The following is a 24,842-nucleotide window of genomic DNA, read 5'->3' on the forward strand; positions in this document are numbered from 1 at the left end:
CCCCACTTAACTTGTTTAAAACCTATTACATTTCTAACCTTTGCCAGTTCTGATGAAGGTTCACAGACCTGAAACATTAACTCTGCTTCTCTCTCCACAGATGCTGCCAGACCTGCTGAGTATTTCCAGCATTTTCTGTTTTTATTGAATAAAAGTATATGCTAGGCAGATAAAGGCAGAGAGAGAGAGATTCCATCTGCTGCAGCTGAAGAAAAAGGACCTTGTCTAGAGCACCATATTTAAACTATCTTTAGGCAGAGACAGGAAATGACTTTGAACTCCATATCCGAGAAATAGTACCTGGGTTTTTGACATTGAACCGTGACTGAGATGGAACCAAACAAAGTCTGCAACAATGCATGTGCCCTCCTGAAACTTTCCAAGTTTTGTCTTCAGCAAACCAGGAAAAAGGGAAAACAGCCCTGCACCATTTTTTAAATCCTCACTCCTGGGGAAGAACACCAAGTTTACAGTGAAATCTTTTTAAAACCATCAGACCAAAATGCATGTTATCTGTTAATCTCTATCTTTCCTTGTGTGTGTATGTGTTTGTGTGTGTGTCTCTGTGTGCGCGGGTGAAGTTGTGAATATTTTCTGGTGTTGTTTAATAAACATTTATCTTTCTTTAAACTAAGGAGAAACCTGCCATTTGTCTGTTTGTTGACATTAAAACGCTCAGCGGTTAAAACACGCTTCTAACAAAAATGTTGTCGTCAGTCAGTTGAGAGGTGAACAGGGAAACCATCCCCATCATTTCTCACCTAGCCATAACACCATTTTTGTAATATTCTTTGTTGTTGCTACCAGTGCTTTCCTTCCGTTATTGTGATTGCTGCAGGCATTTACATAACATTGTACGAAGTGGCAAACATGAACATTCCTTGCCAGCCGAATGAGGATGAGAAGTTCATGAGGGCCAGCAACAACATTTGAAGCATTCTGTTTGCACCTGTCACTACCTCAGACTCATGTTTACAAATCCCTCAACATGTACCATCAAGGAAACTAGTCATCATCATCTCCATGTCACAAGGCAGACTGCCACATAGTTGTACGTTACATTTTTGACTCTTCTCCAACCTTCTTCTTCTAAAAGCTTCAGTCCTACTTTTTAGATTACTCCCATAAATATTCTCTGGTCTGAATGGCATTAACATTACTTTCATTGGTGCTGATATCCAAGTATGATTTAGTAACATGCTCAAGATAACAAACAACAAATCTTTCTGGGATAAAAACAGAAAATACTGGAAATACTCAGCAGATCAGGCAGCATCTGGCAGAAAGAGAAGCAAAGTTAACGTTTCAGGTCTGTGACCTTTCATCAGAACTGGCAAAGGTTAGAAAATAATTAGGTTTTAAACAAGTGAAGTGGGGTAGGGTGGGGGGGCTTGGTGGGGAAGAGAACAAAAGGGGAGGCGTGTGATACGGCAGAGGGCAGGAGTGATTAAATAACAAAGCTGTCCTGGGACAAAGGCAAAGAGTGTGTTAATGCTTGTGGTGAAAGACAAAGCATTAGTCCAGAGAGAGTGTTAATAGCAGAATAATGAGCAGCTCTGTCTACATGAAAAACATGGTGAAAAAATAAAATAAAATAAAATAAAAATGTAAAAATATAAAAAAGACCAGTCAAGCTCTGAAATTATTGAACTCAATGTTCAGTCTGCAAGGCTGTAGAGTGCCTAATCAAAAGATCAGGTGCTGCTCCTTGAGCTTGCATTGATGTTCACTGGAGAGAGAGAGGTCAAGTGTGTACATGTTGTGGCACATGGCACTGAGTGCGGATCTCAGAAAGTGGCGAAACCAGCATCCGAGGAACGTTGTATACCTTGGAGATACGTGTAATCCTGGGTGGATTCAAAACATGAAGGATGGAACATCAGTTGGAATCCACGTGGAATACGTTGGAGCCAAATACAGTAATTGGGGAAGGAGATGTGGCTATGAAAACAAGTTTTGGTAGACACCTTATCAAACACCAGGAGGAAAATAGAAAGCAATGAAGATGAACAAGGTAAAAGAGACAAATGGAAATCCTGTGGAGAGAAGAGCCAAACTTCTACAAGGTAGGCATTCCTGGAAGAGAAGTGGCAGTGAATTAAACACTAAACTAAAAGCAAAACACTGTGGATGCTGGAAATCTGAAATAAAACAGAAAGTGCTGAAAATACTCAGAAGATCTGGCAGCATCTATGGAGACAGAAGCAGAGTTAACGTTTCAGGTCTGCGACCTTTCATCAGAACTGGCAAAGGTTAGAAATGTAATAGGTTTTAAGCAAGTGAAGCAAGGTAGGGGGAGGGCAAGAGAACAAAAGGGAAGGTGTGTGATAGGACAGAGGGCCAGAGAGATTAACTGACAAAGAGGTCATGGGCAAAGGCAAAGAGAGTGTGCTAATGGTTGTGGTGAAAGGCAATGCATTAGTGCAGAGAGAGTGTTAATGACAGAATAATGAACAGCCCAAGCCAAAAGCACAAACATGATACAGACCATGCTCTCTAGGCAACTTTTCTTGTGCCTGAAGACTATTCAAATTAGGAGGAGAGCTGTGATTAGAAATTGGCTAAGTCAGCCTCTGTGCTGGAGGTAGAGATGAGCCTCATATTAGTCCAGCTCATTCCTATTTTTCCCATTTTCAGAAAATTGGAGCTTTTTAAAAAATGCATTCATGGGATGTGGGCGTCAGTGGCTATGCCAGCATTTATTGCCCATCCCTAATTGCCTTTGAGAAGATGATGGTGAGCTGCCTTCTTGAACCATTGCAGTCCATGTGAGGTAGGAAGGGAGTTCCAGGATTTTGACCCAGCGACAGTAAAGGAACGGTGATATAGTTCCAAGTCAGGATGGTGTGTGACTTGAACGGGAACTTGTAGGTGGTGATTTTCCTATGCATCTGCTGCTCTTGTCCTTCGAGGTGGTAGAGGTCATGGGTTTGGAAGGTGCTGTCTAAGGAGCCTTGGTGCGTTGCTGCAGTGCATCTTGTAGATGGTACACACTGCTGCCACTGTGCGTCGGTGGTAGAGGGAGTGAATGTTTGTGGATGGTGTGCCAATCAAGCGGGCTGCTTTGTTCTGGATGGTGTCGAGCTTCTTGAGTGTTGTTGGAGCTGCACCCATCCAGGCAAGTGGAGAGTATTCCATCACACTCCTGACTTGTGCCTTGTAGATGGTGGACAGGCTTTGGGGAGTCAGGAGGTGAGTTACTCGCCGCAGGATTCCTAGCCTCTGACCTGCTCTTGCAAATGTTACTTGCCACTTATCAGCCCAAGCCTGGATATTGTCCAGGTCTTGCTGCATTTCTACACGGACTGCTTCAGTATTTGAGGAGTCGCCAATGGTGCTGAACATTGTGCAATCATCAGCGAACATCCCCACTTCTGACCTTATGATTGAAGGAAGGTCATTGATGAGGCAGCTGAAGATGGTTTGGCCTAGGACAGTGCCCAGACTAGCAGCTATGTCCTTTATTTAATATTTAATTATTATTTAATTATAATTTAATTAATATTTAATTACGTCAGAGCAACAGATAGCCATAGCATATAATTTCCAATGCAATGTTACAAACTACTTTCAATAGTTTCCAAAAGCAAAATAATAAAGCATCTCAAATTCTAAAGTCTATTTTCAGAACTGCTTCATTGAATCTTTGAAGATCATAATGTGAGAACTTTTTTGCTTCATCTTGCAAGCACAATAGGACTCAACAATTGAAGCAGGGGGATCCAATGAGATAGAGGAAAATTTTATCTATTATAATATCCTCCTGAGAGTGCAACATGCAAGATCAAAGAAGTTCTTTCCCACATGGCAGGAAATGATGTTACTCAATTTTTCCATTCAGGTTGAAGGGTTAACATCTGGTCATTATAGTGGGTTTTTATTGTTTTTGACATCTGCATTATAAATCAAATATATTGGTGTTTAGGTTAAACAAGTATATGTAAATTTTGCAAGTGTCTAATAACTGAAAAATGCAATCTACCAACTCTATCAAATTTAATCCAGTTAGATTCTAATCTTGCAGAGGCAGGTCACTTCCCCTTCCCACTAACAGCTGTCCTGAAGCAAGTGTACTTTTCTAATTTCTTCCCCACAAAGACAAAGGAATTGTTTTCAGAATCAGCTGAAAGAGTTCATTTTAAATTCACAATACAATGATCTATCTGACATTTCAAATCAAGAAGATTTCAGGGCTCATTTTGAAAAATACACTCTCAATCGAATGTCTTGCCCACCACGATTAAATATTATGAATTCAGGTTATGTGTTTCCCAGTGATTGTCTGGAAGATTGTGTGAAGTATTCACCAAAATTCCTGACATATGCACCTTGGAGAGGAGACAAGACTCCCAAAAGGGAATGCAATTCCACAAAGTTAGCTCTATAATACAAATTAATGGTTTGATACATAATGGAGCTGAAATTCCATCACAAAACTACTGCTGATTTTTTAATGCCTGTTAAAATAGTGGACAGACTAATGTCAGACAAATGTTGTAAGCAAATGTAAGCTAATGACATCAACAGTAATTTTTTGGTTTATATCTCTTACCCTGGAAAACAATAAATGTGCTTAATGGCCAGATTTTCTGCTATGCATATACCAGTCCATAATTTTCTTGTTCAACAAAATGACTGGTAGGAAATTAGATGCTGGTGAGCACATGCACAGAAAACCCCAGCAATGCACTTTATCAATCCTGCATGATTCATTATCTATATATTACACAAAGGGGTTCCTAATTATAGTCGGTCACTCAGGCAATCCTTCCATAATCTTTGTCATTTTTCTCTCAAATACTACCTTCAATTGACTTCTTCTGCCCATTTTGGGTATTAGTCTCTACTGCCTTGACTTAATTCATCCTCACCAAGGAATACATTACTGTGTGCCTGTCATGGATCTATGAGACAGAGAAGAACTTTGAATATTTTAACACAAATAAAAAACAAAATTTGAGTATTGCTGAAAATAGAGACATGTTGTTGAAGCTTTTTGTCTTGCACTCATCAAGACAAACCACAAGAATACCAATGTAAGGGTAAACAATGACTTTATACTGTATAAAAGAGTGCTGATTGGTTGGCAAGTGAACTCTGATTGGTAGAGGTGTTGCCATGGAGAATGCACCAGCTTACGGTGACTGACAGTTAACTGTAAAGCTTTTTTTTAAATTTAAACCAGGTAGCTTGACTCTGATTGGTCAAGGCAGTGTCCTGAGGAATGAACCAGCGAATGGCTGTCATTTATTTTATTTAGCTGAAACATGTGCAATGTTTGCACATATTCTTTCTGTCTGCAAAAACAAAATACAGTGGAAATCTGAAGTAAAAACAGAAAATGCTGGAAATACTGAGCAGATTTGGCAGCATCTGTGGAGATAGAAATGGAGTTAAAGTTTCAGATCTGTGACCTTTCATCAGAACTGGGAAATGTTAGAAATGTAACAGGTATTGTGCAAATGAAAGGTGGGAGGGTGGGAAGAAAAATAAGAGGGAAGGTTTGTGATAGGGTGGAAGACAGGAGAGATTAAATGACAAAATGTTTCATGGTGCAAGGCCAAAGGGAGTGGTAATGGGACAAGTAAAGATACAAAAGATGCATCCAGAGGAGCTATGAATGAGGAGACACTGAATAGCTGTCATCTAAAAGCAAAGTAAAGGAAACAAGAGAGAAACGAGAGGAAAAAAGCCAAACCATCAAAGATAAAGGAAACAAAATGGAGGCAGAGGTTACCATCTAAAATTGTTACATTCAATGTTGAGTCCGGAAGGCTGTGAAGTGCTCAGTCGAAAGATGAAGTGCTGTTCCTTGAGCTTGCATTGAGCTTCATTGGAAAACCGCAGCAGGTCAAGGATAGAAAGGTCAGAGTAGTAGCAAGTTGGAGAATTAAAACGACAGGCGACTCAGAGCTCAGGGTCATTCTTGTGGACTGAATGGATATGTTCCACGAAGCGATCACCCAGTTGATGTTTGGTCTCCCCACTGTAAAGGAGACCACATCATGAGCAGTGACTACAGTATACTAAATTGAAAGAAGTCGAAGTCAATTGCTGTTTCACATGGAAGGAATGTTTGGGACCATGGACAGTGAGAAGGGAAGATGTAAAAGGGCAGGTGCTGCATTTCCTTTGAAGGCCAGAGATGCTCGATGTCATCTCACAAGGTCATCTGCAGTCTCCCCCACTGAAAGTCAGCAGCCTTCCACCATATTGTAGCTATTGGCATCGCACTGTGTAGGAGCTCTAGGACAGGCAACAGAACACGGAAGACAGGCACTAAGGAAATGTGCAAGAGTGATTAGCCGACATTTGTATGAAATATGGCATGGTTTGATTTATAAATTTGGTGTGGATTGTTTATTTTGTGTTGTGGCCAAGCAAACACCATGATGGTCAGTAACAGAGGGAAGGATAGGCATGGGATTGTTGGGGAATTGGGGTTGCATTTATTGATATTGCAGTCAGATGAATTGCTCACAGACAGCCCAGACAGAAAGGGGCTGTGTTGATTGCTTCCTCTCTTCCCCCACTTCTTCCTACTCCTCCTCCTCCTGCTCCTTAGCTAGGCACTGTATAACTGGTGACATGTGCTATGCCCTTGTGATGGCGAGGTTGTGCAGCATGCAACAGACCACGACAAATCCTGACACCTGCTCTGCCACATACTGTAGGACTCCTCCAAAGTAGTAGTCTCGGCAGCGGAAGCATTTGCTCTATAATATTTTATATGGCAGCATGGCTTTCATTGCATGTATGCTGTCCGTGTGTGCATGGATTACACACCAGAGTCATGAGCCATGTCATCAGCAGATAGCCCTTGTCGCCCAGTAGCTACCCTTTAGTTTGTCGTAGTTGCTCAAATGCAGCTAACACAGCAGACTGCTCAGACTGAAGGCATCACGCCTACTGCCAGGATACAAGGCATTAACTTGCATGATTCACTTTGTATGGTCACACACCAGCTGGACATTGAGGGAGTGGAATCCCTTCCTGTGGGGTCAATTTCAGAATTGGCATGCGCACCTACAAAGTGATGTGCATGCAGTGCATGTCACTTTGCACCAAGGGAAAGCCTGCAATCCTTGTGAAGCCACGTGCTTGCTCTGCCTGCTGCTCTCTAGCAAGATATAATGAAATGTATCAGCTGTCTTGGTCTACAGAGTCTCAGTGACTTCCCCTATGCAACAGTGGATGGAGAAGTTGCAAATATTGCCTGCTCCAGCGTGGAAGGAGCCAGATGCATGAAAGCTCATGGCCACGGTCACCTTCACAGCCACTGGCACTGTGGATCCCACCCTGTTCTGAGGTTGCAGATATGGCTGCAGCAGGTGGCAGATTTCAGTGAGGATGCCCTTAATGAAGTGGAGATGTCTGACACACTGTTCCTCGCTGAGATTCAGATAGGTGAATTGCTCCCTGCACACCCGGGGTGGATATGACCCCCTGCTGAGAGCCCTTTTCCCCACCCCCACCTCCTCCCTCTTCCAGCAGTTTGTCGTGGTCTGTGTTGCCTCTGTTCATTCTCCAAGTCATTCTGTATTCCAATGGGAATGCCTATGACTGCACCTATGTCTGGAAGCAACTGCTTTGTACAGAAACCTTGCAGTCAGCCACACCGCTCCCTGTAAACTTTAATAACTTTAATGAACTCTAGAAACCACTTCTACAATCGCATCAACAACCAGTAGCAATCAATCAGCAACCAACCTGAAGGTAGTTATGATCCTGTTAAATAGCATTGGTGAGACGGATTCTTCCTGCTGCTGAACATGTGTTCAGCAATGCATGATTAAAAGAGGGTTGAGCTCCAAAATGACAGCGCTGGTTTCATATCAGCTTTACACGTTGTTGACATCGTGATCTGCCTACTCTGCACACACCTGGTGGATGCTCAAAGCACATGCTAATGCCATCACCAAAATGGCATCTGCTGTGACTTGCACCAGAAGTGTGTATGCAAGCTGCAGACATCATTTTGAACTTCTAAGGCGCCACACATCTGAATTTTGTGGCTATCCTTTTTCTGACAGGAGTAAGAGCTCTAAGTGAAATGAGTTTTAGAAAATCTGTCAACATTGGATAATCCTAGGTGTGGGATTTTCAGTTATTAGCTGTAAACCAAGGGCATCAACTCCGACTAAAACCAGCATCTATCACATGAGCCAAGGAGATGACAATGTAATATCAATAGAATTGTCTTTTCTCTCTTATTCTGTCTTTCTACTTTCCACTTTATCTTGGTTTCCCTCTTTTTGGGCTACATTTTCATTCCAAGGTCTCAACCCCGCACCACTACGCTGCTGGATGTACAATGCTATTTTGAAGGAGGTGGCCAATTAGTGGCCAACTGGCATGTTCATTGTCCAACTGGAGTGTTGGATGCATGGAGGAGGCAAGATGTAGACATGGTGGGCCCAATTTAAAGGGCACCAGCAGCCGTGATTGTGAACGCTGGCATCCTTGGCGATGACAAAAGCCAGAATGCAGTGCAGCAGCAGCATGGCATGCATCCTTGGAAGGGCGGCCGCATGATTTGCTGGAGCCTCCCTAGAGCTGCTGTTAGAGGCAGTGGCAACCAGGAGGAGCATTTTGTTTCTGGAGAGCGGCAGGAAGAGGTCAGCCAGTCTGACAAAGCAGGCATGGATGGAGGTAGCTTAGGAGGTGAGCAGCCACAATGTGATCAGCAGGATGTGAAAACACTTCAACAACCTTCAGAGGTTTGGCAAGGTGAGTGCAATACCACACCCAGATGGCAGTCCTCCAGTTCTGGAGGCACAGGAACACCTATGAGCAGAGCAGCCTGAGGGTGCATAGTGCTCAGAAACAGATAATATATGTGTGCCCAGGTGCACTCCTGAGCCACGGGCAATGCTCACATCACAAGCACTTGTGGAGAAGGTGACACTGGATCCATGGACATCACGTGTGAGTGAGCTGCTGGATGTGGTGATGGGCAGCACCATGATCTTTGTTCTTGACTTAGCAGTAAAAAAAGAGACAACATGTGAGAAAGTAGTTCCTCCAGTGGTGGAGTGGCACAGGTCGTTATACCGATGACCATGGAGGAGGAGGCCCTTAAAATTGGCAAGTGGCAGCATGGTAGGAAGTTGGTGAGGATGAGATGGGTGTCTGTCCAAGACTGGGTGAAAGGATCTTACCATGTCCATGAGACAGGAATGGAGCTCCCACCTTGTTTGTTTACTCCATGCCAGTGCATAAGCTGTTATAGACTGCTGTAGAAGCAGCCGCTGACAGAGAAGAGCTTTCCTAACCAAAGTCTTAAGTTTACCAGGGCCAGCTATGGAGGGGGAGCCGCAGCATAACACTGTGCTGTCAGAGCATGTCAGACAAACTCACCCACCACCAGTGCACAAACACTCACCTCGGTGAGGCCTCACACAAGTTTAGAAAGGGTGGCACAAGGTCACCAGCACTTCATGTTTTTTTTAATTCTTTCATGGGATGTTAGTGTCGCTGACAAGGCCAGCATTTGTTTCCCATCCCTAATTGCCCTTGAGAAGGTGGTGGTGAGCCGCCTTCTTGAAGAACTGCAGCATGAGCAGGAGAAGGTGACAAAGGCAGAGGCAGCTGTGGGCAGTCCCCCTTGGAGGATGGAGGACGGAGGACAGACATAGCCATGCTCAGCTGAACAGAGATGCAGAGCCTCGGGATCGCACACAAGGAGGGTCATTCTGGAGCAGTAACAGGAAATGTGTGCCCACATGTCAGTGTTCCTTGAGGCAGTGCAAAGTCTTGGGCACAGAATGGAAGAGTCCGTTTATGAGATGTGTTCCACTATGTCTCAGGCGTATGAGCACACAAGCTCATCCATTGAAAGAGTGGCCTACCTCATGGAGAGCCATATGCAGCATCACGCTGAGTGGATGCAGGAACATCACACTGACATGTAGAGAATGCATGCTGTGTTCTGTAGCATTGACCAGTCAGTTGCACTGATGGCACAAAGATGCATGGATGGGCACCCAGATGCACCCCTGTTGTTAGTTCCATCAGACATGCATGTGCGCCATGACAGAGTTGGGGGAGGTAGGGATGATGTCGAGCGGGCCATCCCTCACAGGACACCTTTGTAATCAGCCACCCCCTTAGCCCCTCTGACTGAGGCGCATCTATCCAGCAAGCCCTCATGACCGGGATTACCCCTGCATCATCGCAGGTGTGGCAGCCTGTGGCAGCGCCCCCATTGGCCCCATCAGTCTGGAGCTCAATGTGTTCCAATGCCCTATCATACATGACATCCATCACTTGCCTGACGCTATGATGGATGGCCACTAACGATATGCTACACACGTCCGCTGCCGCCCCTTGAAATGGCCCAGAGGCAAAGTTGTTCAGCGCCACTGTTACTGTGTCCCAATGGATGAGCTTCTCTCTGCTCCTTCCACCATTTATGCAGGGTCAGGAATTTCTCCCGCTTCTCTGACTGGCTCCCCACTGTGCAGTCGCTTCATCTCCTTGGACGTGCTGCTGAACCAGCGAGTTTCTGGTGCATTGCCTCGAAAATGTAAATCAGTCCTGCAATGAGCTCTCAAGTGGCTCGTTAACTGCTACAATTGATAGCCCATCACTTTTGGGCACATTTCTGCGACCCCCAAGAAGGCTCTTCCACCAAGAGTGTTGGAGGCGGGACTACCCGCCTCCGAACTCACCTCCGCCGCAGCACTAAAATCCAGCGCATTGTTTATTTCATTCTTTGTAGCCCCTGCGATTTGGAATCTCGTTGCATTTTCACTTGCTTTCTCTAATTCAGAGTGAAAACAGAGTGATAGCTCTGGATAAAGAATTATCGCAACCAGAAGATTGTTTGTAAAAATTGTTGGCCTTTTGACCTCAGACAAACTTAACATGTGCTTAGTCACTTCTGTAACTCATGTCAGTAATTTCAATGTGAAGTGACAAGCAAGTAGACATAAATGATTCTACTCATTCTGAAAGTTTGCTGAAGCAGTTAAACATCTGTGTTGTTTGAAAGTGTGATAACAAAGACAGAAGAGATGAGTGTAAGAATATTAATCATTGTAATCCCAAGCAAACGTGCAAAATCCAATTCAGTCCAGTGAAGTGGTAACAGAGCATTCAGCTGTTGGACCTTATTGACAACCTAACATGGAAGAAAATGTAACAAAATTATATATTTTACTCCTATTGCTGTGCATTCCAAAAAGTCACTCAGTATTATAAAAGTCACACTATTATATACCAATCTAAAATTTCATTCCCATGGCATTGCACACTGGCGGCAGTTTGAATAATGAAGTAAGTTACTCAGTTTCATTAATGAACGCTATAATCTTAGAATGTGTTGCAATGATAAACTGTGACTGTCATTTCGATTAAATGTTTGGTTATTGTCCTACCACTTAACAGTAGCATCAATGAATAATGTGCACTTTCTGACATCAGAGCCAAAGCAGAAGTTACTCGGTGCAGAATTCCCAGCCTCTGGCCTGCTCTTGTAGCCACAGCATTTATGTGGCTGGTCCAGTTCAGTTTCTGGTCAATGGTAACCCCCAGGATGTTGACAGTGGAGGATTCAGCGATGGTAATCCCATTGAATGTCAAGGTAGATGGTGAGATTCTATCTTGTTTGATATGGTCATTGCCTGGCACTTTTGTGACGCGAATGTTACTTGCCACTTATCAGCCCAAGCCTGGATGTTGTCCAGGTCTTGCTGCATGTGGACATGGACAGCTTCAGTATCTGAGGAGTCGCGAATGGTGCTTAAGTGCTGTTCTTTATAGAGGCACTGGAACTTCTTGTCTGGGGTGATTTGCATCAATTTATTTTTTCTGCTGTATATATTGGAGGGTGAACCAGGATCCTGTAACTGCAGGAAAACCAGATGGCTCTTCATTTTGAAGGGAGCACTGAAAGTTACGCTTATGGAAGTGACCAAAAAGGGCTCCCGTTTTACCTGCAAGGAGCACCCTCCTCTAAAGGCATCCAGAAAGGCTCCATGGAAAATGATGATACATCTTGATTTTCTGAGCTAAGATCCTTTCTCTCTACTTCCTTTATCCCATTATTTCTTATCAGGGCTAACCACCTCTTCCCCCGTCCCCTACCCCTCCACCACCCCCCACCCTCTTTTTCCATTTTGTCTATCTTCTAAAAGTCAAATATCCTGGAATATTTACTGCCAAACCTTGGCCGCTCTGCAACCATATCCCTACAATGGCTATTGGATCAAACCCATTCATTTCTTCTGTACTATTAATTAAATTACTTTGTTGCAAATGCTTTGTTCATTCAAATATAGGGGGAAAATTCATTAGTGTAGTGCCGCTTCAAGTCTTTCTTCAATGATATCAATGCAGAAATCCATAGATGCTGCGTAGGTAGCACTGTCTACCCTCCAGGAATCAACATAAGTCTGCATAGCACCACTTAAAGTGGCACTATACAAACAAATTTCTCCTCTCAATGCCTTTAGCTTTAACATTTTTCTTTTTCCCCTGATGTCACCTTTGTCACTAATGTCCTATTTGTTAAGCTTTCTACCCCTTGCTGATACAACTGTGCTTATTTTTACTCAAATCACTGCTCTGCTCTATAGCCTCGACATTTTTCTTAATGCTTTTGAATTTATGCTTTCCTGAATTCTCCCAACCCACCCCCCACCCCCCCCGACCCCACCCTGCGCCTTCATTAGTTTAAAACCCTGTCTACTGACCTAGTTATTCAATTTGTGAGGACACTGATCCCAGCCCGGTTTAATGTGGAGCCTACCCCAATAGAACAGCTCCCTCTTTCCCCAGCCCTGGTACGAGTGCCCCATGAATCGAAACCATTACCTCCTACACCACCCTTTCAGCCACGTGTTTAACCTTCTAATCTGTTTGTCTCTCAGCCAATTTGCATGTGGCTCATGTAACAATCCAGAGATTATTACCTGTGGGGTTCTGTGTTTTAATTTCAACCCTAGTGCCTCAAACTGTCTCAGCAAAACCTCATTCCTAGTTCTATCTACATCGTTGATTCCTACGTGGAACCCAACAACTGGATCCTTCCCCTTCCACCTCTTCTCCAGCTGTGAATAGATGTCCTGAACCCTGGTATTGCGCAGGCAATAAAACCTTCAGGACTCCTGGTCACAGCTGCAGAGAACAGTATCTGTCACCCTGACCGTACTGTCTCCTACCACTACCACATTCCGTTTCACTCGTATCACTCGTCCAACTTGAATGACCTTTATACCATGGTGCGATAGAGAGTTTTGCTCATCCACCCTGCAAACTTTGCCCTCATCCACACAGATAGCAAAAGACTCATATCTATTGAATAAAGACAAAGGCCGGGGTTCTGCAGGAACAGCACCTGGGTCCCCTTACCTGCCAGTCACACCCTTCAGCTCCTGACCATTAACCAGACCTGTACCACTTCCTAGCCTAAGGGGTTTGACTGCCTCCTGGAATCAAGGTGTCCGGGTAACTCTAGGCCTCTCTGATAATCCACAGTGGCTGCACCTCAGACTTTGACTCAACAACTCTGAGCTGAAGTCCCTCGAGATGCATACACTTACTGCAGATGTGGTTGTCCAGGATTGTGATGCTCTCCACTGTTGTGTGATGGCCTTTAAGAGTGATATCTCTTTAAGATCTTAGTACGCTAATGAGCAAAGTACCAGGATGTGGTCGTGTGACTGACTACATGCCAGTCGCACTCTGTAACTGTGACTGCAAGAGGCAAGTCCTGTAAATAGGTAGCGCTGTACTGTACATAATAGTTTAGCTGTTTAATAAACCTGTTGAGATTTTCAAAAACCTGAACTCCACGCATCTCATTTATGTTGCATCAGACAACGTAAAAAGCTTCTCATTACAACCACAAACTCCCACATGCTGCAGTTTCAGCACACCACCAGCACTGCCTTCCCTAGATAGCCTTGTTTTATTTATTAATTAATTAGTCTATGTATTTAATCAACTTAGCTTATATTTTTTAGTTTTCAAGCTACTTAATGATCTAGTTTAAGTTATAGATAGATGAAATTAAATGTTAACCTCTCGACTTATCCCCACTGTCCTTCCTTGTGCTGTGTCTTAACTTTCTGATTTTTCTCCCATACCACCCGCAGCCTCACCCTTTTATTAAATCTTAAATTTGTTTACTTAAAGTACACTATGCTCTTAAGGCTTAGATAAATAATAAATTAAGGACTTAGCTCTGATTCCTTGACTCCCACCACTCCTCATTCATACTGACTATGACGTCACTTTTATGTTTCCCCTTTGTTCTGGCATCAACAGCTGCCCACTGCTTTTCAATGCCTGGTGCCTGGGTTTCTGCTCTTTTTAATCCGTGGCTGCTCTCTGCTGCCACTCCTTTTCAATGCCTGGTGCCTGGGTTTCTGCTCTTTTTAATCCGTGGCTGCTCTCTGCTGCCACTCCTTTTCAATGCCTGGTGTTCAGGGTTCCTGCTGTTTGTAATCAATTTGTCTTTTTCTCGAGATTCAATTTTCCCTTCAGCTCTTTATTCATCCAGAGTGCCCATAATTAGTCAGCTTGTTTCTGGTTTTTGTGAAATTTCTCTTGAACTCTTATCAATTATTCTTTTAAAGACTTGCCACTCTTGTTCTGTCTCTTTGTTTTTTCAAGATTTTCTCCGAGTTCTTTAGTTCCACCCTCATTTCCTCATAATTTGCTTTTTTCCAATCTATTACCTTTGTATTTTCCTGCTTATGTCACTCTCAAACCTAATCTTGAACCTTACTATGTTGTGATCACTACCACTAGATGCTCTCCTTTTCTTACTTCTCCTATCTGTTCCAATTCATCAATAAGATCCAGCAGTGTTTCTTTTCATGTTGGACTTTTCATGTACTAAGTGCCACGACCAGCTGAGAAAGCGGTCTAGGGTTCCCTTTCAGCCTTCACCTGGTCTAACTGCACAGGGTTTAATTTTAAACACATGTTTTTAGTTCCCCCTTGGTGAATCCTTGTTCACCGCTTTCCAATTATAAGGCAAAGAAACCAGCACACACAGGCTTTCTTGGGCTTAAAGAAGAAAAGTTAAAGTTTATTAAACTTAAACTTAAACTCTAATTCGGTGGATGCCTACGGATGCATGATGCGATACACACAAGCAAATAGAGACATAAAAGAGCAGAAGAAAAATAAAGTAGAAAAGTTTGAAGCAATATCTGAACAGTTGTTATTATGGTTCTTCGAGCTCACTGTAGAGTCCTTGCTTGTAGGTAGATCTTGCTTTACATTGGGGCCCAGAATTCTTCTCAAACCTTGTTCGCTGTAGGAGACTTTTCTCTCTTGGGCTTCATGTGTCTTCAGTGGAGTCAGAGGCTTGTGAGAAAGAGATGGGAGCAGACAGGAGAGATCTTCTCAGTATAGAAGCAAACAGACACTCTGCCCAAACTGTTTGTACAAATTCAAAAAACTCAGGTTGCCCAGCAGGCTAGTCATGTGACTAGCTGGTTTGACCTGTGTATTCAGCCATCTTCGCAGTCAACCTGGAATGCGAGCTCCCCCACCTTCAACGTCTGGTGATCAAGAGTCCATTGTGGGTTGAATGTGTCAGGGAATGGCTGCTTTGTCCTTCCAAACACTGTCTGTTAATATGCTAATGTCTTTTCCAGCCATGGCTGATCTGGTTAACAAGTCCCTTCTTCACTCCAGTAACAGTTTTACATCAATGTTCATGACAAAATTAATGTGTCTCATTCTTGGCAGGTAGGGGCCGAGCATGACATAAGTGAGAAAGTTGTGCTGCATACATTGTAAAATCTCAATTCCCTTTTCTTCTTTAGCTTGATTACTGTTTCTCCTTTTGTTTAATTCCCTTTTCTACATCTGCAGGAAGTGTACCCAGTTGCAGCTCCTCACAGACCGCATGGATCGGTTTGAGCGGCAACTGGATGCACTTAGGAGCATGCAGGTGGCAGAAAGTGTCATAGACAGGAGTTTTAGAGAAGGGGTTACACCCAAGGTGCAGGCAGATAGATGGGTGACCACTAGAAGGGGCAGGCAGTCAGTGCAGGAATCCCCTGTGGCTTTCCCCCTCTCTAACAAGTATACCGTTTTGGATACTGTTGGGGGGGATGGCCTATCAGGGGAAAACAGCAGCAGCCAGAGCAGTGGCACCACGGCTGGCACTGTTGTTCAGCAGGGAGGGACAAAGCGAAGAAGAGCAATAGTTATCGGGGACTCTATAGTCAGGGGCACAGATAGGCACTTCTGTGGATGTGAAAGAGACTCCAGGATGGTATGTTGCCTCCCTGGTGCCAGGGTCAAGGATGTCTCTGAACGGACAGGGGGCATTCTGAAGGGGGAGGGTGAACAGCCAGAGGTTGTGGTACACATCGGTACCAACGACATAGGCAGGAAGAGTGACGAGGTCCTGCAGGGGGAGTTTAGGGAGTTAGGTAGAAAGTTAAAAGACAGGACCTCTAGGGTTGGAATCTCAGGATTACTCCCTGTGCCACATGCCAGTGAGGCTAGAAACAGGAGGATAATGCAGCTAAACACGTGGCTGAACAGCTGGTGTAGAAGGGAGGGTTTCAGATACCTGGACCATTGGGATCTCTTCAGGGACAGATGGGACCTGTACAAGAAGGACAGTCTGCATCTAAACTGGAGGGGCACAAATATCCTGGCTGCGAGGTTTGCTAGCGTCACTCGGGAGGGTTTAAACAAATGTGGCAGGGGGGTGGGAACCAGAGCAGTAGGACAGCAAGTGAAATAAATGAGGGGGAACTAGTAAATAAGGCCAGTAAGACTGAGAGGAAGAGCAGGCAGGGAGATGTTGTGGAGCACAGCAGGACTGATGGTCTGAAGTGCATTTGTTTCAATGCAAGAAGTATAACAGGTAAGGCAGATGAACTTAGAGCTTGGATTAGTACTTGGAACTATGATGTTGTTGCTATTACAGAGACTTGGTTGAGGGAAGGACAGGATTGGCAGCTAAATGTTCCAGGATTTAGAAGCTTCAGGCGGGATAAAGGGGGATGTAAAAGGGGTGGGGGTGTTGCATTACTTGTTAAGGAGACTATCACAGCTGTACTGCGGGAGGACACCTCGGAGGGGTCGTGCAGGGAGGCAATATGGGTGGAGCTTAGGAATAGGAAGGGTGCAGTCACGATGTTGGGGGTTTACTACAGGCCTCCCAACAGCCAGCGGGAGGTAGAGGAGCAGATATGTAGTCAGATTTTGGAAAGATGGAAAGGTAACAGGGTTGTAGTGGTGGGTGATTTTAACTTCCCCTATATTGACTGGGACTCACTTAGTGCTAGGGGCTTGGATGGGGCAGAATTTGTAAGGGGCATCCAGGAGGGCTTCTTGAAACAATATGTGGATAGTCCAACTAGGGATGGGGCTGTACTGGACCTGGTATTGGGGAATGAGCCCGGCCAGGTGGTCGAAGTTTCAGTATGGGAGCATTTCGGGAACAGTGACCATAATTCCATAAGTTTTAAGGTACTTGTGGATAAGGATAAGAGTAGTCCTCGGGTGAAGGTGCTCAATTGGGGGAAGGCAAATTAAAACAATATTAGGCAGGAACTGAAGAATTTAGATTGGGGGCGGCTGTTTGAGGGTAAATCAACATCTGACATGTGGGAGTCTTTCAAACGTCAGTTGATTAGAATCCAGGACCAGCATGTTCCTGTGAGGAAGAAGGATAAGTTTGGCAAGTTTCGGGAACCTTGGATAACGCGGGATATTGTGAGCCTCGTCAAAAATAAAAAAGAAGCATTCGTAAAGGCTGGAAGGCTAGGAACAGACGAATCCCTTGAGGAATATAAAGACAGTAGGAAGGAACTTAAACAAGGAGTCAGGAGGGCTAAAAGGGGTCATGAAAAGTCATTAGCAAACAGGATTAAGGAAAATCCCAAGGCTTTTTATATGTATATAAAGAGCAAGAGGGTAACTAGGGAAAGGGTTGGCCCACTCAAGGACAGAGAAGGGAATCTACGTGTGGAGCCAAAGGAAATGGGCGAGGTACTAAATGAGTACCTTGCATCAGTATTTACCAAAGGGAAGGACTTGGTGGATGATGAGCCTAGGGAAGGGAGTGTAGATAGTCTCAGTCATCTCATTATCAAAAAGGAGGAGGTGTTGGGTGTCTTGCAAAGCATTAAGGTAGATAAGTCCCCAGGGCCTGATGGGATCTACCCCAGAATACTAAGGGAGGCAAGGGAAGAAATTGCTGGGGCCTTGACAGAAATCTTTGCATCCTCATTGGCTACAGGTGAGGTCCCAGAGGACTGGAGAATAGCCAATGTTGTTCCTTTGTTTAAGAAGGGTAGCAAGGATAATCCAGGAAGTTATAGGGCGGTGAGCCCTACATCAGTGGTAGGGAAATTATTAGAGAGGATTCTTCGGGACAGGATTTACTCCCACTTGGAAACAAACAAACTTATTAGTGAGAGGCAGCATGGTTTTGTGAAGGGGAGGTCATGTCTAATTTGATTGAGTTTTTTGAGGAAGTGACAAAGATGATTGATGAAGGAAGGGCAGTGGATGTTATCTATATGGACTTCAGTAAAGCCTTTGACAAGGTCCCTCATGGCAGACTGGTACAAAAGGTGAAGTCACACAGGATCAGAGGTGAGCTGGCAAGATGGATACAGAACTGGCTCTGTCATAGAAGACAGAGGGGAGCAGAGGAAGGGTGCTTTTCTGAATGGAGGGATGTGACTAGTGGTGTTCCGCAGGGATCAGTGCTGAGACCTTTGCTCTTTGTAGTATATATAAATGATTTGGAGGAAAATGTAGCTGGTCTGATTAGTAAGTTTGCGGACGACACAAAGGTTGGTGGAGTTGCGGATAGTGTTGAGGATTGTCAGAGGATACAGCAGGATATAGATCGGTTGAAGACTTGGGCGGAGAAATGGCAGATGGAGTTTAATCCGGACAAATGTGAGGTAATGCATTTTGGAAGGTCTAATGCAGGTGGGAAGTATACAGTAAATGGCAGAACCCTTAGGAGTATTGACAGGCAGAGAGATCTGGGCGTACAGGTCCACAGGTCACTGAAAGTGGCAACGCAGGTGGATAAGGTAGTCAAGAAGGCATACAGCATGCTTGCCTTCATCAGTTGGGGCATAGAGTATCAAAATTGGCAAGTCATGCTGCAGCTGTACAGAACTTTAGTTCGGCCACACTTAGAATATTGCGTGCAATTCTGGTCGCCACACTACCAGAAGGACGTGGAGGCTTTGGAGAGGGTACAGAAGAGGTTTACCAGGATATTGCCTGGTCTGGAGGGCATTAGCTATGAGGAGAGGTTGGATAAACTCGGATTGTTTTCACTGGAACGACGGAGGTGGAGGGGCGACATGATAGAGGTTTACAAAGTTATGAGCAGCATGGACAGAGTGGATAGTCAGAAGCTTTTTCCCAGGGTGGAAGAGTCAGTTACTAGGGGACATAGGTTTAAGGTGAGAGGGGCAAAGTTTAGAGGGGATGTGCGAGGCAAGTTCTTGACACAGAGGGTGGTGAGTGCCTGGAACTTGCAGCCGGGGGAGGTGGTGGAAGCAGGTACAATAGCGACGTTTAACAGGCTTCTTGACAAATACATGAATAGGATGGGAATAGAGGGATACGGTGCCTGGAAGTGCAGAAGGTTTTAGTTTAGGCAGGCATCAAGATCGGCGCAGGCTTGGAGTGCCGAATGGCTTGTTCCTGCGCTGTACTGTTCTTTGTTTGATCTTTGTTTGTTTTTTTGTTTCTCTACCTAGAGTAGTAATAACAAGTGATCCAAATTAAAAACAGCTTATACACTCCATAGACTAAACTAATGAAATCATTAACTATCCCCAGTGATGAAGGAGTTGTGTTGAAAAGGCTTTATTTACATGTGTTTTGGTTTTTAGTCAAATTAATTGCCCACTTGGTAGTTTTTATACCTACTCAAATGCATTAATGCACTACACATGAGCTTCCAAAACAAATAACCATTAAAGAAAATACCACTGCATTTTGTGCATAAATGGTACTATCTTAATTTAAACTTTTTTTGTATTTTAATCGCTTGGTACATAAGCATCTCAGGAACTCTTAACTGAGCGACAGCAGCTTTTTTGCCTGTCAGGCTGAAACCACTGGGGGACTAGCTACCACGGAGCCATGGCTACTACTTATATTGATATGTATGTATATCAATGTTGGTCTATGGCAGAATTCATTTATTAGAGAATGGAAGAACTGGGAGAGATGCTGAGCATGAATTTTAATGGGAGGGGTCACAAGAATTGTTCTGGTTGCAGGCTGATATTGGTGTCCTCCCACTTCTTCGTCATTCCCAAAATCATTTTTTTTATTCGTTTGTGGGATGTGGGTGTCTCTGGCTAGGCCAGCATTTATTGCCCATTCCTAATTGCCCTTCAACTGAGTGGCTTGTTAGGCCATTTCAGAGGGCATTTTAAGAGTCAATCACATTTGTGTCATCTTCATCATCTGGTTGAAGGTCCTCAATCAACAGTGGCTCTAGGTTTTGTCCCTAGTGCACAACAAAGTCATGTCGCAAACTACTTTAATATAAGGGCACTCTCTTTGAGCTGTGCTGGAGGAAGCCATCTGACCTGTCCAGGCAGTTGAATTGTTGCTTCAGCATTCCAATCATCTGTTCGATGAGGGATCCAATTGACCCCTGGATATAGTTGTAGCACAGTTTCAACAGCAAGCATTGATTTCTGAGAGGAGTCATGAGGCAAGTGTGCAGCGGACAGGCATTGTCCCCAAGCAACCAACACTCTCACTTGCTGTGAAGGGGAAAAGTCCTTGCAATTTGTGGAGGTGATGTAATGAGTCCATAGGGCAATGTTTATGAAGTTAATGATCCCCTGGACTTGGAGGAAGCCTGCAATCTACACAGAGCCTGATCCATTTCTTTAGTGTTGTTCATGGGAAAATGATTAAATTGTTTGTTTTAGTGATCAACCTTCAGAAGCTCCTGAATGAAATGAGGGAAAAGGAGAAAAAGACTGTTGTGTGACCATTGGCGAAAACTGCAGAAAAATGTGCCATGTGAAGGGAGGTGGCAGTGGCACTGAGTGGCACCTCTCTCATCTCCAGTACTGCAGACTGGTACCAAAGAAATTCAATCACCTAACAATGCCAGACAAGATAACATACAAGCCACCCTCCCTTTTCCTTCAAGGGAATTATTTGTTCTTTCAAATTAATAGGAAAATTAATTAACTAAATAAAATGAATAGCAGGTCTTCATATAATAGCTGATGCACTCCCCTATTGCCTCTTTGGTATGGCATAGTCTTCTAAGAGAGCTCCTCATGCCAGTCTTCACAGAATCTGTATGCCATATAAATTATTTTGGAGACAGAGTTAATATTCTGTGAGGCAAAATCTTCTCAAATACTGCATCACTCTCCTTTCCTCCATCTTGCTCTACACCTCCTCCATTATAATTGCATACAAGGGAATGCCTATTGGGAATCCTACAGTGGCACTCAGAACTTCTTAGTGGAGGTAAAAATTTCCTGGTGGTCTCAGGGGTCACCAGGCTGTCAGAGGAAATGCAGGTACAAGTCAAAAAAAAAGCTTTTATAACTTTTCTGTAATACCAACAATTTCTCTCAAAAACGTCTTCAGGTTTCAGGCCTGAGAGTAAAGCACTTCCAGATGGTACGTGCACCTCCTTTAGTTTGTTTTAAGTTATCCTTGATATCTCTTGTTGTATGGTTGCCTTTAAGAGTGATGTCCTTTTAAGATCTTAGTATGCTAATGAGTTAAGTGCAAGGATGTAGTCATGTGACATGTGACTACAAGCCAGATTCACTCTGCAACTGTAACACCCAGAGTAAGGTTCTGTAAATTGTTAGTTCTTTACTGTATGTAAGAGTTTAGCTGTAATAAACCTGTTTGAGATCTTCAATCAATTGGACTCCACGTATCTCATTTATGTCACATTAAACAACATAAAGAACTCTTTATATCCCCCATCTGCCATCCCACCACCCCACCACCCCCCCCCCCACCCCCACCATCACCATCGGGAATGCAACCTACACATTCAGGAATCGCCTAGCAATATTGACAAAAATGCACAGTTAGTGACGGGAACTACAGTGCAGCCATTATGGGAAAAAAGGTGCTCCATCCTGGAATCCTTTTTCTAAAACTGCCACTATATACATTTAAAACAAAATTTGCCAAAAATGGGAAATAAACTGGGGGCCCACATGCTTGAAAAATCAGTGGAACATAAAAGTTGATGGCGCGGTGACTTTCACTACAATTGGTAGCGCAGTGTGACTGCTGACTGTCCTCAGACATCTTCAATGATCTGCCAGGAAATCTCAATCACAGTCCTCTATAAGTGTCAGCCATGGCTTAGTTGGTAGCACTCTTGCCTCTGTCAGAAGGTCATAGGTTCAAGTCCCATTCCAGAGATTTGTGTCTGTTGAAACTCTAGTGCAGTACTGAGGGCGTGTTCCACTTTCAGAGATGCCGTCTTGCAGAGGAGACATTCATCCAAGGCCCCATCTGTCCTCAGAGGTGGATGTAAAAGATCCCATGGCACTATTTGAGGAAGTTCTGGCAACATTTATCCCTCAACCAATGTCACTAAAAAAAAATTACCAGACCAATATTTCATTGCTTTTTGTGTGACCTTGGTGTGTGCTAATTGGCTGCCATATTTCCTACATTTTAACCACACTTCAAAAGTACTTCATTGTCTTTAAATGCTTTGGGATGTCTTGAGGTTATGAACGGTATCATATAGATACAAGATTTTTCTTGCAGCTGATCCCGAACTGGTCCTCCAATGCACATAGACAGCTGCCTCTGGTGTTTATATCCATATCCCTGGGATAGTTTGTTCTGAAATCTTGAGCTGCCTTTTCCTGCTGCTACCACTATGGTGCAGGCACTGCACCTATCGTGTGGAAATTTAAAAAATATCCACCCAATTCTTTTGTGGTGGTGCTATATTGATCCATACAATTCTTGCCCTTTCAGTCTTTCATTCTAAATAGAAGTAAATATATCTCATAGAGAAAGTCCTTCTTAGCATATTGTCCTTTAAGACACTCTTCTAGTCATTAACAACACTTAACAATTTATCTTCATTCCCTATTTTTATAACATCCATTTTGGGCTTTGGAGCAACACTGAAACTCGTGGCAACAATAAAAGAAAATCATAAAATTTCTTTTCCTGCCTAGTTTAGTCATATCTACTCTCTCATTAAATTTTACACCCACAAAAAATATCTCCCATGCTGTTCTTGAGCAGTGTAGCTTACGTCAGTCAGTGCTTTGTGATTGAAACAATCTCCCTGGATGAGCAGGTTCTGGGATGAATTGATTGCCTCTTAAATTCAGTTTATATAACCAGACCACATGATGTTAGGTTGTGGTCATAGTTGATAACTTTTTTAACAAGAAGTTTCCACAGCGGAGGAGTTTTTTTCTCATGGAACTGGCACACAATTGGTTTACTTAAGCTTTTATTTTTCTTTCATGGGATGTGGGCATCACTGGCCAAGCCAGTATTTGTTGCCCATCCCTAATTATCCTTGAGAAGGTGGTGGTGAGCTACCTTCTTGAACAGATCCAGTCTATCTGGTGCGGGCATTCCCACAGTGTTGTTAGGAAGGGAGTTCCAGGATTTTGATCCAGCGACAGTGAAGGAACGATGACATAATTCCAAGTCAGGATGGTGTGTGACTTGGAGGGGAACTTGCAGGTGGTGGTGCTACCATGCGTCTGCTGCCCTTGTCCTTCTAGGTGGTTGGGATCACGGGTTTGGAAGGTGCTATCGAAGGAGTCTTGCTGCTGTGCATCTTGTATATGCTACATGGTATTTACCATTTTAACCAAATTTATAAGACCATTTTACAGTAAAAGTCAGTGACATGATCTTCTTATTTGTGGTTAAAATTATAAACTTGTTTCTCAAGCACCTTTATCACTTTGTTGTAAATCTTTGGATCACAGAAAGCTGTGGTGGCTGAGTCATTGAATACATTCAAGGCTGAGATAGAAAGATCTTTGAACTGTAGGGAAGTCAAGGGTTATGGGAAACAGACAGGAAAGTAGAGTTGAGGCCAAGACAGATTTGCCATGATCTTATTGAATGGCAGAGGAGGCTCGAGGAACTTATGACCTACTCCTGCTCCTATTTCTTATGTTCTTGTGTTCTTATTAGATTACACAGGAAGAAGTAATCATGGAATTACAACATTCCTGTAATTCTAGCTTTCAAAGTGATTGAAAATGTAATAGCACTTGGCTTTTATGCAAAGATTAGTACACTTTTCCGTGTCAATTGATTCTTGGGACAGGATCTTTAAAGACCGCTGGGGCAGGAGCAGGTGTGCGCTCGCGATATGAAGATTGCATTCTTGGAGGTTGGCACTGGGTCCCGCCACCTCCAGAATGCAAAGCCATTTTTAAAGAAACACCGGGAGGAATGAAACGGCAGCCCTGCACACCTCCAATTAACTGCCTGTTGAGCCCATTGTGGAGCTCATTAACAGGCTTGTTAGCAGCAATTTTGAATTTTTAATAGAAGGGCATGGGGAAAAATCTATGTCTGGAACACGGCAGGGTTTAGAATACATGAACAATGCGGTGGGTGGGCGTTATGAGGGATGCGGGAAGAGCTGATTAAGATAATGCAGAGGCACAAAATAAAGCTCAGCTGCTCCAAAAGTGGCACAGAGTGGCCATTGCTGGAGCTGCAAGCCTTGCATTCCTCAGTGGTGAGTGGCAGGAATCCAGTGAGGGATGTGAGCTTGTTGGCATAACTTGGGCAGCTAGGGTTGACAAGGGAAGGCCTGGTGAATGCACAAAGCCCAGCTGAGGGAGTTCAGATGGGAACAGGCTACTCTGACT

Source organism: Heterodontus francisci, chromosome 5 (assembly GCF_036365525.1).
Source record: "Heterodontus francisci isolate sHetFra1 chromosome 5, sHetFra1.hap1, whole genome shotgun sequence".
Taxonomy (NCBI): Eukaryota; Metazoa; Chordata; class Chondrichthyes; order Heterodontiformes; family Heterodontidae; genus Heterodontus; species Heterodontus francisci.